Source organism: Mustela nivalis, assembly GCF_964662115.1.
Source record: "Mustela nivalis genome assembly, contig: HAP1_SCAFFOLD_504, whole genome shotgun sequence".
In the NCBI taxonomy this organism is placed as follows: Eukaryota; Metazoa; Chordata; class Mammalia; order Carnivora; family Mustelidae; genus Mustela; species Mustela nivalis.
The window spans coordinates 391,891-408,887 of record NW_028136152.1 but is presented as its reverse complement, the minus strand read 5'-3'; the positions used below and the strand labels follow the sequence as shown (position 1 = coordinate 408,887).

Sequence of the window (16,997 nt, the reverse complement as noted above, 5' to 3'; positions counted from 1 at the left end):
TCTATCTCCTGCAGAAATATACACGCTCTCTCTTGCTCTATTCATCTCTCCCTCTCTGTCTTTCTGTCTGTATCTTTCCGCCTCTGTCTCTCCATGTTTCCCACAAAAAATCACCCACTCACAATCACACTACATAGAGCCACAAAAGACACCTCAACCAAAAACCTCATGCACACAAACTCACAGCACACACACAGAACCCACTGGCTTCCTAGTCTTGCAGACAAAAGAGCATACTTTGTCACCTGGGAAATATGCCTGTCCCCAAACCACCAAGAGTCCTACCAAGAACCCCCAATCAGGGAGGCTCTCCAGACTGAAGATTGCAAGGGGGCCCCACCTGCCTTACCAGCTAGAGTTTTTCCCCAGGAAGAGACTGAGTCCAGAATACGTACCGCCTCCCTCTGTTGATGTTTCCTGAGGCTGCAGGCACAGAAAAGAGGACACCATGAGTCTCTGGCCGTGCTGTATACTTGTCTGCCTGTACTGATCTTTAGTTCTCTGAATGACTTTAGGAAACCAGATGGAACACAGTGATTGAATCCAAGGCCCCAAGAGTGGGACCTGGATGCCTGTATGAAGTTATTTTTCCTGGGAGATGTGTCTACCCAGTCCACTCAGGATGGCAACTACAAAATTCTTCATCCAAGCAAGAGAAACTCTTGTGGATGGAAAGGATCATACCACAGCAATTCTAACAAGATTTGCTGTTGCCAGTGGTAAATAACCTCTTGAATCAGACGATGGTGGGCAGGAAACAACCACTCAGGACTCTCCGCAAAAGGGAAATTATACATATGTCCTCTCAAATGTGTATGTGTGTGTATACACACGTATGTGTATATATATGGATATGTATACTTATATAAACACACATATATTTATATGTATGTATATATATATAAGCATATACATATATATATACACGTTTATACATATATATGTATATAAAATTATATATACACATACATACACACACACATACAGTTTGAAATTCACTTTAGGGGTGCCTGTGTGGCTCAGTGGGTTAAAGCCTCTGCCTTGGCTCTGGACATGATTACAGAGTCCTGGGATTGAGCCCAGCATCGGGCTCTATGCTCAGCGGGGAGCTTGCTTCCACCTCTCCCTCTGCCTGCCTCTCTGCCTACTGTGATCACTGTCTGTCAAATAAAGTTATAAAATCTTTAAAAAACCATTTTACTTCCATGTACAAAAAATTTACATTAGGAAAATGAATTTTTTTATTATGTCCAATTCACCAACATATAGTGTATAATTTGATTGTCATCTGAATTTGATGAAAGAAACCAAGAAAGCAATGCTTGCTCCTTGGGGAAAAAGAGAGGCAACCTCACCTTGGCAACACTCTGGTCCTCTTCTTCTTTGGGCTTATGGCAAAGCGTCTCACAGACTGAGATTTTCTCAGACACATCTGGAAGGACATCAAGAATGTACCCATCAGCACATTGGTGGTGCTGTTCAAGATTAATTCGAGGAGGGGCGCCTGGAAACTCAGTCCTTTCAGCACTGGTCTTCCCGTCAAGTCATGCTCTCAGGATGCTATGATCCAGTCCCACGTGGGGGGCCCCTCCTCAGGGAGGACCTGCTCTTTCTCTCTCCCTCTGCCCTTCCCACCTGACTGTGCTTTCTCTCTCTCTCTCACTCTCTCTCTCTCTGAGAAATAAAATCTTAAAAAAATGAATAGCTCGGAGAGTATTGCTTGATATGAATGTGGGTTAGATATGTAAGGTCATTGCTTTTCTATCAATCTCTATCAGTAGATTTCTTTGCCTGCCATTGTGTGTAAGGCTGGATAATCAATGGGTATATATTGAAATATATCTTGTTTCTATTTTCACCAGTCTATACCTCTGGGGTGGGCAAATGCTGAGTGAAGGCATGCTGCTGGTATTTCTCTATACCTATAATTTAGGCAGATTAATTAAATTAGCCAGATGTCATCAAAGACGTAATGTAAAAGAAAATGTGTGTTTTAGTACAAAAGCTTGTATCTAGACACGTTCTTCTCAGCTGTTTTGGAAAACTAGTTCTATGAATAAAAACAGCATGTGCCCAGATGTATTGAAGTCAAGACTCGGGCCACGAGAAGGGAGTTTGAAGGTACATGAAGACAAAAAGAGACACTTCCATGGAGATCACCTCTTCTTCCTAAGGACAAGAGAGAGCCTGAAGACACTGAAAAATCAACACGCTCTTCTGGGATCCATAGGAAAACAGAGGACACAGGGAAACCATGGCCCTCAGGAGACAAAAAAGGGAAAACAGGGGATCGAGCTTTCCTGGAGCAGACACTCTCTCGCAGAACACACCATTTTCTCAACCTCCCATGGAACATTCAGCAGGAGACCACATTCTCAGCCGGAAAACACATCCCAACACAATCAAAGAGTAGACTCAATACAACAGCCGCTCTCAGACCTCTATGAAATTCAACTAGAGATCAACAACAGGAAGAAATCTTGGGAGAATCCCCAAGGAGCTGTGATTTAAAAATACACTTCTGAATAACCCAGTGGTCAATGAAGAAATTTCAAGAGAACCTTTAAAATATTTTTCACCAAATGAGATGCAAATGTACCTTGACCAACATTTATGGAAAGGCAGGGCTTGGGGGAACTGATAGGACTGAAAGTCGTGTGTCAGAAAATCAGAGAGATGTAACATGCCTAGGCTTGCTTAGAAAACAAGGCAAGAGTGTAGTATCATAGAAAGCGAGCAAGAGAAAAAAATAATATTATTGCAGATACCATTGAAATGGAACATGGGAAATACTCAGACCTAATCCATTAAACTAAGACACAAGCTCATTCCTTGTAAATATCAGTGAAATGGATAAAGCTGTAGCCTGATGAAAAATGAAAGAATAAGAGAGGACGTACATTAACATGGGACACAAGAGTCATCGTCACTACAGATCGTATGGAGGTTGAAAGGATTCAAAAGTAATATTGGGTATTTACTCCCAAAGATAGAGATGTAGGGAAAAGAAGGGCCATCTGTACCCCGACGTTCATAGCAGCAATGGCCACAGTTGCTCAACTGTGGAAATAGCCAAGACGTTCTTCAACAGACGAATGGATAAAGGAGATATGGTTCATATATACAATGGAATATTATGCCTCCATCAGAAAAGATGAATACCCAACTTTTGTATCCACATGGACAGGACTGGAGCAGATTTTGCTGAGAGAAACAAGTCAAGCCGAGATGAACCATGAGAGACTATGGTCTCTGAAAAGCAATCTGAGGGTTTTGGAGGGGCTGTGTTGGGAGGCAGGGTGAGCCTGGTAGTAGGTATTATGAAAGGCACGTATTTCATGGAGCACTTGTGTGGTGCATAAACAATGAATTCTGGAACAGTTAAAAGAAATTTAAATAAATAAATAAAAATTGTTTTAAATAGGATGAATACCCAACTTTTGTATCAACATGGACAGGACTGGAGGAGATTATGCTGAGAGAAATAAGTCAAGCAGTGTGAATTATCGTATGGTTTCCCTTACTTGTGGAGCATAAGGAATAACTTGGAGGACATTAGGAAAAGGAAAGGAAAAGTGAATTGGGGAAAATCAGAGGGGTAGATGAACCATGAGACACTGTGGACTCTGAGATACAAACAGGGTTTTAGAAGTGAGGGGGATGGGTGAGCCTGGTGGTGGGTATTAAAGAGGGCAGTATTGCCTGGACCACTGGGTATGGTGCATAAACAATGAACACTTGGAACACTGAAAAAAAAAATCAAATCAAATTTTAAAAAGTAAAGTAATACATGGAAAAATCCTAGGATGGCTTAAGCAAAAAGGCCAATTCCTTCCAAAACAGAAACTCTCAAGACCCACGCAAAGGAAATAGATTGTCTGAATTGGCATATATCAAAGACAGTGAATCCACAGTTCATACGTTTCCCAGAAAGGAGGTGCCGGCCCCAGGTGGCTGGACTGGTGAATTCTATCAAATCTAACAAAGCATAAGAGCCTTGCTGTGTCTAATCCAGCCATCACACTCTTAGGTATTTATCTAGTTGAGCTGAAAAATTATGTTCCTATGAAAACCGGCCCAGGAGTGCTTCTATCAGCTTTCTTTAGGAACACCACAACTCGAGGCAACTAAGTTGTCCTTCACAGGGTGAATGGGTAAACAACCAACAATATCCCCATACAATGAAATAGGATTCTGTAAAAAACAGAGCTGAACTTCAGGGCATGTAGTCGGCTCTCTCAGTTAAACACCCAACACTTGATTTTGGCTCAGGTCAGAATCTCGGGGTCAGGAATTTCAACCCCGTGTCAGGTAAGCTCCATGCTGAGGAGGAGCCTGCTGAAGTTTCTCTCTCCTTCTTCCTCCTCCTCTCCCCCACACTTTCCCTCTTTCTCTAACTAAAATAATAAAAGAAAAGAAAAATAATTCAGGTGTCAAGTCACAGAAAGATATCAATGAATGGTAACTGTATAGATAGAGGAGAAAGCTGTCAGTGTGGAAAAGCAACATGGCTTACAGTTCCAACTCTATCATATTCTGGAAAAAGGAAATCTAGAGCGATGACAAACCATCAGCGGTTGCTCTGATTCCTAGAGAAAGTGCAAAGGTATTACTAGGTGAAACACAGGATTTTTATGGCAGTGAACCTACCCTATAAATGGTGGATACAGGACTTTGCCCATTTGTCAAAACCCATACTACTGCTCAACACAGAGCAGGCCTTAATAGCAATGGTGGAATTCAGTGAATAATATCTCTAGGCTGGTTTGTTATTTGTGACGAATGTTCCACAATGATGAAGGTTTTGATACTTGTGGAAAAGGTGCACTATGGGATAAGGGGGATAAGGGAACTTTTTTTGATTATCTCTTCACTTGTTAGGATACTCTAAACCTACTCTAAGTATTAAGGTCTATTGATTAAAAATTAAGAAGAGATCTCTTTGGCTAGTGTTTAACAACACACTCATGTCCAAATGTTAGCTTCACTATACCTACCATTTAACGTTACCAAACTCGAGGTGCAAATGCAGCTTTATTCTTGTGGTTATAAACTCATGAGTGACCAGCTGAAATTCAATGTTCACAAAAATAATATGGCTTGGTATCTTTGTCTGAAGTATGGGACACTCACAGGCTAGTATAATGATACAGCTTCTTTTTTTCTTTTCTTTCTTTCTTTTTTTTTTTTTTTTTTCTAGCAACAAAGAGAGAGTGTGAGCAGGGGAAGGGCATGGGAATTGGAGAGAGAAGCTTAAACAGCTCCATACCCACCATGGAGCCACACATGGGGCCGAGCTCCGGTCCCTGGCATCATAACCTGAGCCAAAATCAAGATTTGGACATCACATAGGTGCTCCTACAGTAATTATTCTTGAATCCGATTCATGAATAAATTCCCATGGTACCTTCATGGGATCCATCAGTGGGTTGTATTTTTATATGATGTTTCCATCTTCGGGCCCATAGCTGGGTGAATTTCTCACCTGCAAAGGAAGGAAATGTCAACATTTGTGACAACCTGGATGGCCCTGGAGGACATCATCTTAAGTGAAATAAGCCAGACCCAGTGAGACAAATATGGCATCATGTCACTTATATGGGGCACCTCCAATAGTCCAATACGTAGAAGCAGAGAATAGAATAGGGGCTTGGAGGAGCAGCAAATAAGGGGATATTGATGATAGAACAAAGTTTCAAAGGTACAGAAGAAATGAGTCTGGAAATGGACCTTGCAACATGGGGCCTGGGATTAAGAACCCTGTATTCCAGGCTTGAAAATCAGTAAAATGTTGGAATGTAGGTTAAGTGTAGCTTAAGTGTCCTTTACTACCACAGGAAAAGATGGGGGAAAGCTCTAGCAGACACTGTATGAGACTATAGAGAAAGACAGAAGGACACTGTCATTGAGAGTGAGGGATTGGTGACTTGCCAAGAGTGACTATACTGAGGAGTGGGAAATCTGGGACAGGAATGGAGTCGAATCCTTGGGGAGAGAGATCCCTCAATACTTGAGATCTGCCCAGGGCACCTGAGATCATGCCCTGCAGTCCTGAACCAGGGCTTCCTCAGTTTAGTCCCATTCTCAAATCCTCCTGCCCCAAGTGGGAGTGTGGGAGACACTTGATGCCCTGGAGGAGGTGCCTGAGCCAACAGAACAGTCCAAATCCTAACTCAGCCCCCCACCACTGAGTTTCAATCCCCAACCTGGAACACAATGCAGATGGCCCCGTGAGAAACCCCTCTGAAGAGCCAGTGGAATCCAAGGGCCATCCACCCACAGCATTCATACTCTTAGCTCTCTCATGTGGAGCCTTCCCTGGGACCAGTGGACCACCCTCAGGGACCAGTGGTCTGCTGGGATCCCAAGCTCATGCAGAAGCCAGGACATTCCAAACCAACTGTCCCATGATGGCTCTACTAAGAATCTGCTTCCCTTCTAAGGACTCAGCATCCCTGAGCCATTCCTGCCAGTTAACTGGTAAAATGGCAACCTGGCTTAGTGCTTTGGTGGTTGAAAAAATCAAGACAGGGACCTTCAGTGTCTCCTTGGTTATTGATTTGAGTAAGTCTCCAAACAGCCTGGACGAAGGGCTGGCTGGCACAGAGTGAACAGGGGCTGCACAGGCTCTCAGTGGGCACCTTCCCTGTTCCTTCCTCCCTCCCCCAGGCCCAGTCTCTATAGACTCCTCATTCTTCTCTACACCCTGAAGTGGCAGGGGACCATGTCCCACCTCCTTTCAGGGGAACCCTCTGGGGCACCTGTGTGGCTCAGTGGGTTAAGTGTCTCACGTCGGGTCATGTCGTGATCTTGGAGTCCAGGGATCGAGCCCATCCCCTGCTTCTGCACTCAGCTTGGTGCCTACTTGTCCCTCTTCTCCTCCCCACTTTCCTCATAACCAATGACCGTTCTCTCTCTCTCCCCCTCAAATAAAATCTTCTTTCAAAAACCGGGAATATACAAAGGACCCATAGGGAGGGACCCTTCTAAACCCGAGCCCCGCGAAGCTCCCCCTCTCATGACACTCCATGAGGATCACCCAGACCTGTTTGCATTTATCTCTCCTCTGCTCTATACTCGTTGGAGCCTGAGAATCAGTGACCTTTCATTGAGACTAGATTCAAATCTAGGCATGACATTCTGTTGCTTGGTTAGGAAGCAACCAAATTGCTTGGTCCTTGGTGAGGAATCTCATCAGTTGTTGACAATATGTAAATAATGAAGTCCTATCATTGAAAACCAAGCACCCTCTTAGTTCTATGTTGATTTCCTTCTGGTCTTGCTGTGTGATGCCAGGTGTATGTATTCATTGAGCATGGACTCTCTCCATGCTTGCACTTACTAGCCAACAATGGGAGAGCTCTTTAAGAAGGCAAGGTCCCCACTGGAGCATGGACACTCCCTGACCCTGAGGGATAAGCCTGTCAAAACAGAGACGATGGACACCAGGCTGTTACGAGCATTTGAGTTCTTATTGGTCAGTGTCCCTAAAGTGTGTAATTCACGGCATTCAAGCATGTTTTTAGGGCTTATGGGGGAGAATGTTATCCAATATGCTACACTAGGTCCCCAATTCTTCTTTCTTTTTTTTAGTAGGCTCCACACCCAACATGGAGACTGAACTCATGACCCTGAGATCAAGAGTCAAATGCTCCCCTGACTGAGTCAGCCAGGAACCACCCTTTATGATCCCTATTCTTATTCTATTTGTAACATGCCCTGAAAAGGGACCATGCCATGACACTGACCACTCTCTATCTCAGCTCTACAAGGCAATCGCAATGAGGGCAGTGGAGAGAAGGCTAATCATGAACCGGTTCTCTGAGTCCATTTTATTGTCCCAGGAGTGTCCCTGGGCTCACAGGATTTCTGCATTACTAGGTCTTACTCATACTGAAAATGCCATCAAATACGATGAAAGGGTCTCCTCAGTTCTGACTGGACTGAGGTGTAGCCCAGCAATGAAACAGAGTTTGACTGGGTTGTCCTAAAGTGTGCCTCCAAACCCTCAATATCTTTGAACTAACCAGGCTTTCTATGTCCCTTTCCTAGTAAGGACTATGGCAAGGTCTGTACTTGTGGGGCTCAGGAGCTTCTGTGGCCTATGTGACCCCCGAGATGACCTCATAATGCTAAACAGCACTTGGGATTTCCCTTGGCTCAGGTAATTCCTGACGTACACACTGTGACTACAGCTCTATGCACAGACACTAATGAATCCATGTCTGAGTAGTCAGTGCAGTTCAGTTCAGTAGTTAGAGCATGAACCCTGGGACCATAGGCCTAGGTTCACCTCCTGGCTCCTTTACATAGGAGACCATGAACCTGGTCACATTCATCCCTATGCCTACGTTCCTCCACCTGGGAAATACGGAGAGTAAACAAAACATCCAATATGTGTGTGATGAGCATTACTGAATTAATGCATGTCACATGGTCTGGGAGGCTCATTGGAGGGTATGGATCTTGTCTGAGATCTCACAATTTCACAACTTCCAGAGCTGGGTCACATCTGGGCATTTGAGTTCCCAGACCATTGCTTTGTGGCACAGCTGCTTTGCCTAAATACAAGTGTTTGACCCTAACACAATTTCGTTTGGATGGATCAGAGGTATCAAGAAGTCAATAAGGAAAAAACAACCAATTGCTGATTCCCTGAATACACTCTCTGGGACCCTTGGTCAGAAATAGTCATGATTATTCTCTAGATTGTTCCAGTTGCCTGACTCATGGTCAGCAGGCCAAATGAGAGGAATCCCAGGGTAAAGGATGGCAGGGTCACTATTGCAAAGTCTAGTGTTTTAAAGCATGTGAAACAATGCCACCTTGCATTATGTATTCCTCACACAAACATAAGTGCCTCCAAACAACATATGAGTTCCTGAGGCCATTGTCACAGAAGAAAACCATAGCTTAGCTGTTGGAAAGAGATCTGGAGGAAAGGTCAAGAGAACTAACAAACACATCCCATCAAAACCACTCTAATGAAGACTCTTTCTGCTTTCGAGCTACCATCCTATGGGCAAGTGTACATGTTTATCCACTTACACGTAAAGTTTGTCTCTACTCATGGTCTCCACCTCCCATCGTTCTTTGTGCATTCCTAACAATCTATGTGCTTGGGTATCAATCACTCATTAACACAATTCATTAACTAATTAGCCATCTTTCACCATATGTTGAAAGACTGGCTATTCATTGTGTAACTGAGGACAAAATGTCCTTATAGTTTCACTATACTTACTTCTGGGGAACTGAAAAGGATGGGGGATAGCATATGACCTAGACAGCATATCACCTAGAAAAAGTAATTTTGGATAACAGCCAAAAGGAGAAAGGGAAACATCTGCTTGGGGGTCATAAGTGAAATGTAGACTCTTCTCTTCTTTGGATCTCTTTGGGGCGCCTGTTTCTAGGAACAAACCAACATGTCCCCCAAATCCTGAAATACCCATTTTGGGATAAACGGTACAGGAAGACATTGTAAAACATGGATAAAACAATCATAAATATCCTCCATATCGACCTTTCCGGGTTCACTCTCACTTTCAGAAAGGAGGAATGGGAATGTATAATTTTGGACGTTAAAAAGGCGTAAATTAAAATAGATGTTGCCATGTTTTCTCCCCTAGGGAAACCTAGTTTGTCAAGGGTGAGGTGCAGGATATCAAAGGAAGGAGTACATTTTTCAAAATGGAGGACAAAAGTCAAGGCAGCTAGCTTGGTAGAATAACCAAAAATATAAATCAAGGGATAAAACTAAACTATAAAACATTTGTATAACTCTGAATGACAAGTTGGAGAGAGAAAATTTTCAAAGATGAGAGAATAGTTGGAGGAAGAGTGAACTATCTGATTAGCAGCAAACAGCAGTCAGGAGATCTGTAAGAACATACCACAACAGCAGCCACACAATCCAATCTTGTTCCCCATATAGAGAGCTCTAGGTGTCTCAATGACTCACTCAGCTCAAAGAGGGGCCGTTGGAAAGGACAGCAGAGGTGTATTTCTCGTCGCCATGGTGATGGTGTCATCATAGACCTTTCAGAGTCATCGCAGCTGCACAGCGGCCAACTCCTGCTGTCCAGACAGGTGGCTCTTCACAGACAAGGGTCTCACGTGAGAGGAAACACTTCCTTTCCAAAGTTGAAGTCTGGTCTCACACATTATCCCTCTGTTTTTGAAAAGAAATGACATGAGGGGAGGTGGCCTGCCCCCCAAATAGAGTCACTAGCCCATCTTTAGGGTGAAGAGAGGAAAAGAAACACATATTGAGAATAGATAGAGGTCCCATTCTTTTTTTAAAATGTTTTTTAAATTTATTTTTTATTTATTTTCAGCATAACAGTATTCATTGTTTTTGCACCACACCCAGTGCTCCATGCAACCCTTGCCCTCTCTAATACCCGCCACCTGGTACCCCGACCTCCCACCCAGGCCCATTCAAAACCGTCGGATTGTTTTTCAGAGTCCATAGTCTCTCATGGTTCACCTCCCCTTCCAATTTCCCCCAACTCCCTTCTCCTCTCCATCTCCCCATGTCCTCCATGCTATTTTTTTTGCTCCACAAATAAGTGAAACCATATGATAATTGACTCTCTCTGCTTGACTTATTTCACTCAGCATAATCTCTTCCAGTCCCGCCCATGTTGCTACAAAAGTTGGGTATTCATCCTTTCTGATGGAGGCATAATACTCCATAGTGTATATGGATCACATCTTTCTTATCCATTTGTCCTTTGAAGGGCATCTTGGTTCTTTCCACGGTTTGGCAACTGTGGCCATTGCTGCTATAAACATTGGGGTACAGATGGCCCTTCTTTTCACGACATCTATATCTTTGGGGTAAATACCCAGTAGTGCAATGGCAGGGTCATAGCAAAGCTCTATTTTTAATTTCTTGAGGAATCTCCACACTGTTCTCCAAAGAGGCTGCACCAACTTGCATTCCCACCAACAGTGGAAGAGGGTTCCCCTTTCTCCACTTCCTCTCCAACACTTGTTTTCTGTCTTGCTAATTTTGGCCATTCTAACTGGTTGAATACTGTTATGCTGAAAATTAATTAAAAAATTAAAAAAAAAACAAAGAAGATGTGGTCCATATATAAAATCAGAAACAGTGAAAACCCACCATTTGCACTGACATGGATGGAACTGGAGGGGAATATGTTAAGGAAAGAAGAGTCAAGCAGAGAAAGACAATTATCATATGGTTACACTCATCTGTGGAACATAAGCAATAGCATGAAGTGCCATAGGGGAAGGGAGGGAAATCTGAAAGGGGAGATGAAAGGGAGATGAACCATGAGACACTATGGACCCCAAGAACCAACCTGAGGGTTTCAGAGGGGAGAAGTGTAGGGGGAAGGGGTAACAGGGTGATGGGTATTGAGGAGGGCATATGCTGAGATTGGGTGTTATATATATATAAAGAATAGATCATTGAGCACTACATCAAAAACTAATAATGTACTCCTATACAGTGGCTAAATGAATATAATAAAAAAATTAAAAAAAAAATCTGGGGCACCTGGGTATTTCAGTGGGTTAAGCCTCTGCCCTTGGCCTGGATCATAATCAGGGTCCTGGAATCGAGCCCCACGTTGGTCTCTCTGCTTGGTGGGGAATCTTATTCCCCTCCTCTCTCTCTCTGCCTGCCTCTCTCCCTACTTGTGAGCTCTGTGTGTGTGTGTGTGTGTGTGTGTGTGTCAAATAAATAAATAAAATCTTTAAAAAAAAAATCTATCCAGGTTTCCATCCAGGGGCTCGTAGTATGGCTCCGGGGGTCATGATGGGCAGCAAATGGTACATGTATCAGCACATGAAAAAGGATTAACGTAAAATATTTGTTGCCAAGTTATGATCACATCCCTTAAATATATCCCCAATTACCAATTTTGTGAAATAGATCGGTGTATATCTTGATCTTATTTAATTGACCACAAATGTCCCCTATTAATTGGACACCTTTCCTGAGTTAACTGTAACATTAAGACAACACATGTCCTTTGAAATCAGGTATAAGTTGATAATAGACTCAACATTCTCCCCACGCCCAACAAGGAAATTGTGGATGTCATCTATAACGCACATTGTTTCATTTTCTTTTGAAGAAAGAAAGGAAGCAAGGTTTCTATCTCAAAGACAGGCTTGCTGCCCTTGGTGGTAGATGGGACCACTTTCTCCCTTGTGTCTCCAAGAAGGTTCTCCAAAAGGCCTTTGGACGGAGCTAGGGCACAGAGAAGCTGTCAGGACATTGGAAGTGCTGCTCACTTATTACTCAGGGAGATTTGCTTGGTGTGGACATGGGGCAGGAATGTATGCATATCGTTGGTTAACCAGCAAGGACTGAGCAGCTGCTGGAGCATCTTCCTCAGTGGTTGAAGGCAGGCGAAGAGAAGGAGCAGGAAGGAAATGAGAAATAGAGGCTTTGTCTTTCTAGCTAAGGGGAACTTAATCCATGTGAAATGGTCTATCTAAAAAAGGCAAACATTAAAATGTATGTTGTTTCAATGATGGAGTCCCATGATTCCTACCCATTTTAAAGCACAGCAAAATTACACTTATTCAAATGTTATAAGACCTTTTCAGCCTCCATGCTTTTTATACACAGCTACTGTATTCATCACTAGTCTATTGGATTTTTAACTTTTTTACTGTGATGAAGAATATATAACATTCATCCTTTTAATCATTTGTCTGTATACAATTCAGTGGTTTTAATTATCTTTACACATGTATATTCATCACTACTATCTATACCCAAAACTCTCTCATCCTATCCAACATAACCTCCATACCCAGGAAGAGATAACTCCATCTTCCCCACTGCTTCTGGCTCTTAATAACCTCTGTCTTTATGAGTTTGCCTATTCTAAAGACATTATATTAGTGGAATCATACAATATTGGTATTTCTGTGCTAGATTGATCTCATAGAGGATAATATTTCTTCAAGGTCCATACATGTTGGGCATATTTCAAATTCTTTTTTATAGGTGAATAGTACTTTATTGTGTGTATATAACACATTGTGATTGATCCATTCATCATTTGAGGGACTTGAGGGTTGATTCCACTTTTTGACTAATGTGAATAGTGCTGCCAGGAGCACTGATGTATGGATTTCTGTAGAATCCTGGCATGGAACCTCTTCGACCTCAGCCGCAGCAACATCTTCCTAGGAACAAGGCCAAAGGCAAGGGAAGCAAGGGCAAAAATGAACTATTGGGATTTCCTCAAGATCAAAAGCTTTTGCACAGCAAAGGAAACAGTTAACAAAATCAAAAGACAACTGACAGAATGGGAGAAGATATTTGCAAACGACCTATCAGATAAAGGACTAGTGTCCAGAATCTATAAAGAACTTAGCAAACTCAACACCCAAAGAACAAATAATCCAATCAAGAAATGGGCAGAGGACATGAACAGACATTTCTGCAAAGAACACATCCAGATGGCCAACAGACACATGAAGAAGTGCTCCATATCACTCGGCATCAGGGAAATACAAATCAAAACCACAATGAGATATCACCTCACCCCAGTCAGAATGGTTAAAATCAACAAGTCAGGAAATGACAGATGCTGGCGAGGATGCGTAGAAAGGGGAACCCTCCTACACTGTTGGTGGGAATGCAAGCTGGTGAAGCCATTCTGGAAAACAGCATGGAGGTTCCTCAAAATGTTGAAAATAGAACTGCCCTATGACCCAGCAATTGCACTATTGGGTATTTACCCTAAAGATAAAAACGTAGTGATCCAAAGGGGCACGTGCACCCGAAGGTTTATAGCAGCAATATCCACAATAGCCAAACTATGGAAAGAACCTAGATGTCCATCAACAGATGAATGGATCAAGAAGATGTGGTATATATACACAATGGAATACTATACAGCCATCAAAAGAAATGAAATCTTGCCATTTGCGACAACATGGATAGAACTAGAGCGTATCATGCTTAGTGAAATAAGTCAAGCAGAGAAAGACAACTATCATATGATCTCCCTGATATGAGGAACTGGTGATGCAACATGGGGGCTTAAGTGGGTAGGAGAAGAATCAATGAAACAAGATGGGATTGGGAGGGAGATAAACCAAAAGCGACTCTTAATCTTGCAAAACAAACTGAGGGTTGCTGGTAGGAGGGAGAAGGGGGTGGGATTATGGACATTGGGGAGGGTATGTGCTTTGGTGAGTGCTGTGAAGAGTGTAAACCTGGTGATTCACAGACCTGTACCCCTGGGGATAAAAATATATGTTTATAAAAAATAAAAAAAATTAAAAAAAAAGAAACACGCCAGTGAAAATTCACAAAAATTTTAATGTTTCAATGTTCTATAAGTAGCAAAAATTTGGAAGAAGGTAGAGTCATGATAGATTTTTGACCAATCATTTGGTAAACTTCTATTGAATTAGACTGATGTCTGTGTTACATGGTATCTGTGACAATAAATTGTATCACCAGCCATCATTTGTCACCAGTTATGTTCTCACTGATTTCACAAACCTAGTAGGAAACCTAGTAGGAAAAGTACGTCAGATATAGCCAAATATTTAACTCAACTCTTTTTTATATTGGTTTTGTTTTTCTGTCTGTAATAAATCTATCAAAGTAAAAAAAAAAAAAAAAAAAAAAAAAGAATCCTGGCATGGTGATGATACACAACACTATACATTTGTCACAACCCCCAGAATGTCAAAGCACAAAGAGTGAATTTTAATGTAAACCGTGGACTTCTAGTTAATAGAAGTGTATTGATATTGTTTTGCAAATTATAACAAATGGACCACATTCATGTAAGATGTCCTTAATGGATGAATCAGGGGGCATGGGTTATGGGAGCTTTCTATATTATCTGTTCAACTCTTACATTCATCTAAACCTCCTGTTATAAATAATACCTATTAATTTTTTAAAATCTGAAAACACTTTTTCAGTCAAAGATCTGTTTCAGCCAATGTTCAAAAATCAGCTAAAAGTCTATATGTTAACTAAAGATGTTGTTTACTGTTAAAAGGAAACCCATTCTTGAGTTTGAAAAGTACCTGTATTCTAGAGCTACAGCAATACTGAATGGCTTGCTCATTTATCTTTGCATACACAAGAGAAGAATGTGGCTTAACATTTTTATGGTTTTCTCTTAAAGATAGGCCAGGGAATAAAATAGAATCATTATTCTTGAATGAACCTAATGAGTCCATTTCCACAGTACCTTCAAGTGGGTCATCTATAGGGTGCCCTCTGTTGTGTGGCCAGAGGTAGAGTTTCCTGAATCACTGCTTAGGACCAGTTGATATTCTTCACCTTATGTGAACATTTCTTCTTAATCCTTGAAGCAAGATCCCAGGAAATGCATCACAATAGAGAGAACTGTGGACAACTTGCTGGCAGAAGAACACAGGGAAATGGGTGATCATCTATTCCTAATTCAATCCTTTCATCCCATTATCCACCTGCTGCCCGCTCAGTAGAGCCTCCTGAATCCAAGTAGGACTTCTGGAGTTCTTGTGGTTGGCTATACGCTTAGAACACCCTATAGACAGATCCTGTGATCAAATACTTTTATTTCACTAAGGCATTAGAGAAATGCAGCAAAGGGCACTATCCATGACTGATGGCCTGGGTTCAAACTCCATTTAGAAGTCACAAGTGCCTGAGAAAGTGACAAAAACACTCTGTGTAATTCCCTGTTCTGAGATGTTCAAATGTGAATATGGCCTACTTTTTTACTATTATGTTAAGAGCCTAAACATAATTAAATACAAGAAAGCCTTATTACAAAAAAAAAAAAAAAAAAAAACAAAAACAAACAAACAGATGACTGGTGTTTCCTAATTGCCCTAAGTGTTCAATCCCTGAGTGACTGCAAGAAGGAAATAGACACTTGGTAGTGGTTGAATCCAGAGAGCGGATTTGGATGGCTCCACAGCAGGGAGGAAGGAAGCTCCCTCTTAGCTTTTACATGGGAATGATGTTTCACAGCTCGTGGACAATACAATACATGTGACCATCTCCTGTAATTCCCAGGTGGGCCCTAGTGAGGTGGGTGAGGGCAGGGCAGAGGCTGTAAGCCTTATTCTTATTTTTTTTTTATAAACATATATTTTTATCCCCAGGGGTACAGGTCTGTTAATCACCTGGTTTTCACACTTCACAGCACTCACCATAGCACATACCCTCCCCAATGTCCATAACCCCACCCCCCTTCTCACAACCCCCCTCCTCCCAGCAATCCTCAGTTTGTTTTGTGAGATTAAGAGTCACTTATGGTTTGTCTCCCTCCCAATCTCATCTTGTTTCATTTATTCTACAGTGGGAGGCCCTGAAATTCACAGAGATGAACTGACATGCCAGGAGTTACCATACAGATGAGGATGGGGTCCAGGACAGGAATAGAGTTGTTTCCCTGGGGAGAGAGATCCCTGAACACCCAAGACCTGCCCAGGGCACCAGAGATCATGCCCTGTCGCCCAGAACCAAGTCTCTTTCTTGGACGCTCCTGCTGGAGGAGGTGCCTGAGCCAACAGAAAAGACCAGATGCTAATTCAGCCTCCCACCTCTAGGTGTTAATCCATAACCCAAAACACAAGGCAGTTAACCCCAAGGGAAACCCCCTGGAGTGCCGGTGGAAGACCCACTGTGGCCATCCTCCCCCAGCATGCACATCACCAGCTGTGTCACGTGGAGCTGGAGCCTTCCCAGGGACCAGTTGGCTATGCTTAGTGACCAGTGAGTGGTCTGCTCAACTGCTAACTGACTCAGAATACGGAATATTCCAAACCAACTGTCACAGGATGCCTCTGCAGGATGCCAGATGGCCTCTGTAGGATGCCGGAGCAGTTACTGTGAATAAACTGTGAAAGTGGCCATCTGCATTGGTGCTTTGGTGGCTTAATAAATTAAACCTGTGACCTTCAGTGTCTCATAGGTTGATCTGAGAAAGTGTGCAAATAACCTGGACTATGGCCTCAGAGTGAACAGGGGGTCTGAACAC

General features: G+C 42.5%; 1 long non-coding RNA gene across 3 annotated transcripts; it reads right to left on the bottom strand.

The window, feature by feature from the left end:
* Nucleotides 1-397: 397 nt before the first annotated feature.
* On the bottom strand, nt 398-16,743 carry LOC309857223. 3 transcript variants are annotated; one of them, XR_014307565.1, is made up of 4 exons: nt 9,897-9,943; nt 5,408-5,485; nt 1,356-1,432; nt 398-423 (listed from the first exon to the last, which is right to left on the bottom strand). It is a non-coding gene; the product is annotated as an uncharacterized lncRNA (long non-coding RNA). The 3 variants fall into 3 exon arrangements; XR_014307564.1 differs by lacking the exons at nt 398-423; nt 5,408-5,485; nt 9,897-9,943 and adding exons at nt 15,216-15,387; nt 16,673-16,743 and having other exon boundaries at nt 1,177-1,432; XR_014307566.1 differs by lacking the exon at nt 398-423 and having other exon boundaries at nt 1,177-1,432.
* Between the last annotated feature and the right edge of the window lie 254 nt (nt 16,744-16,997).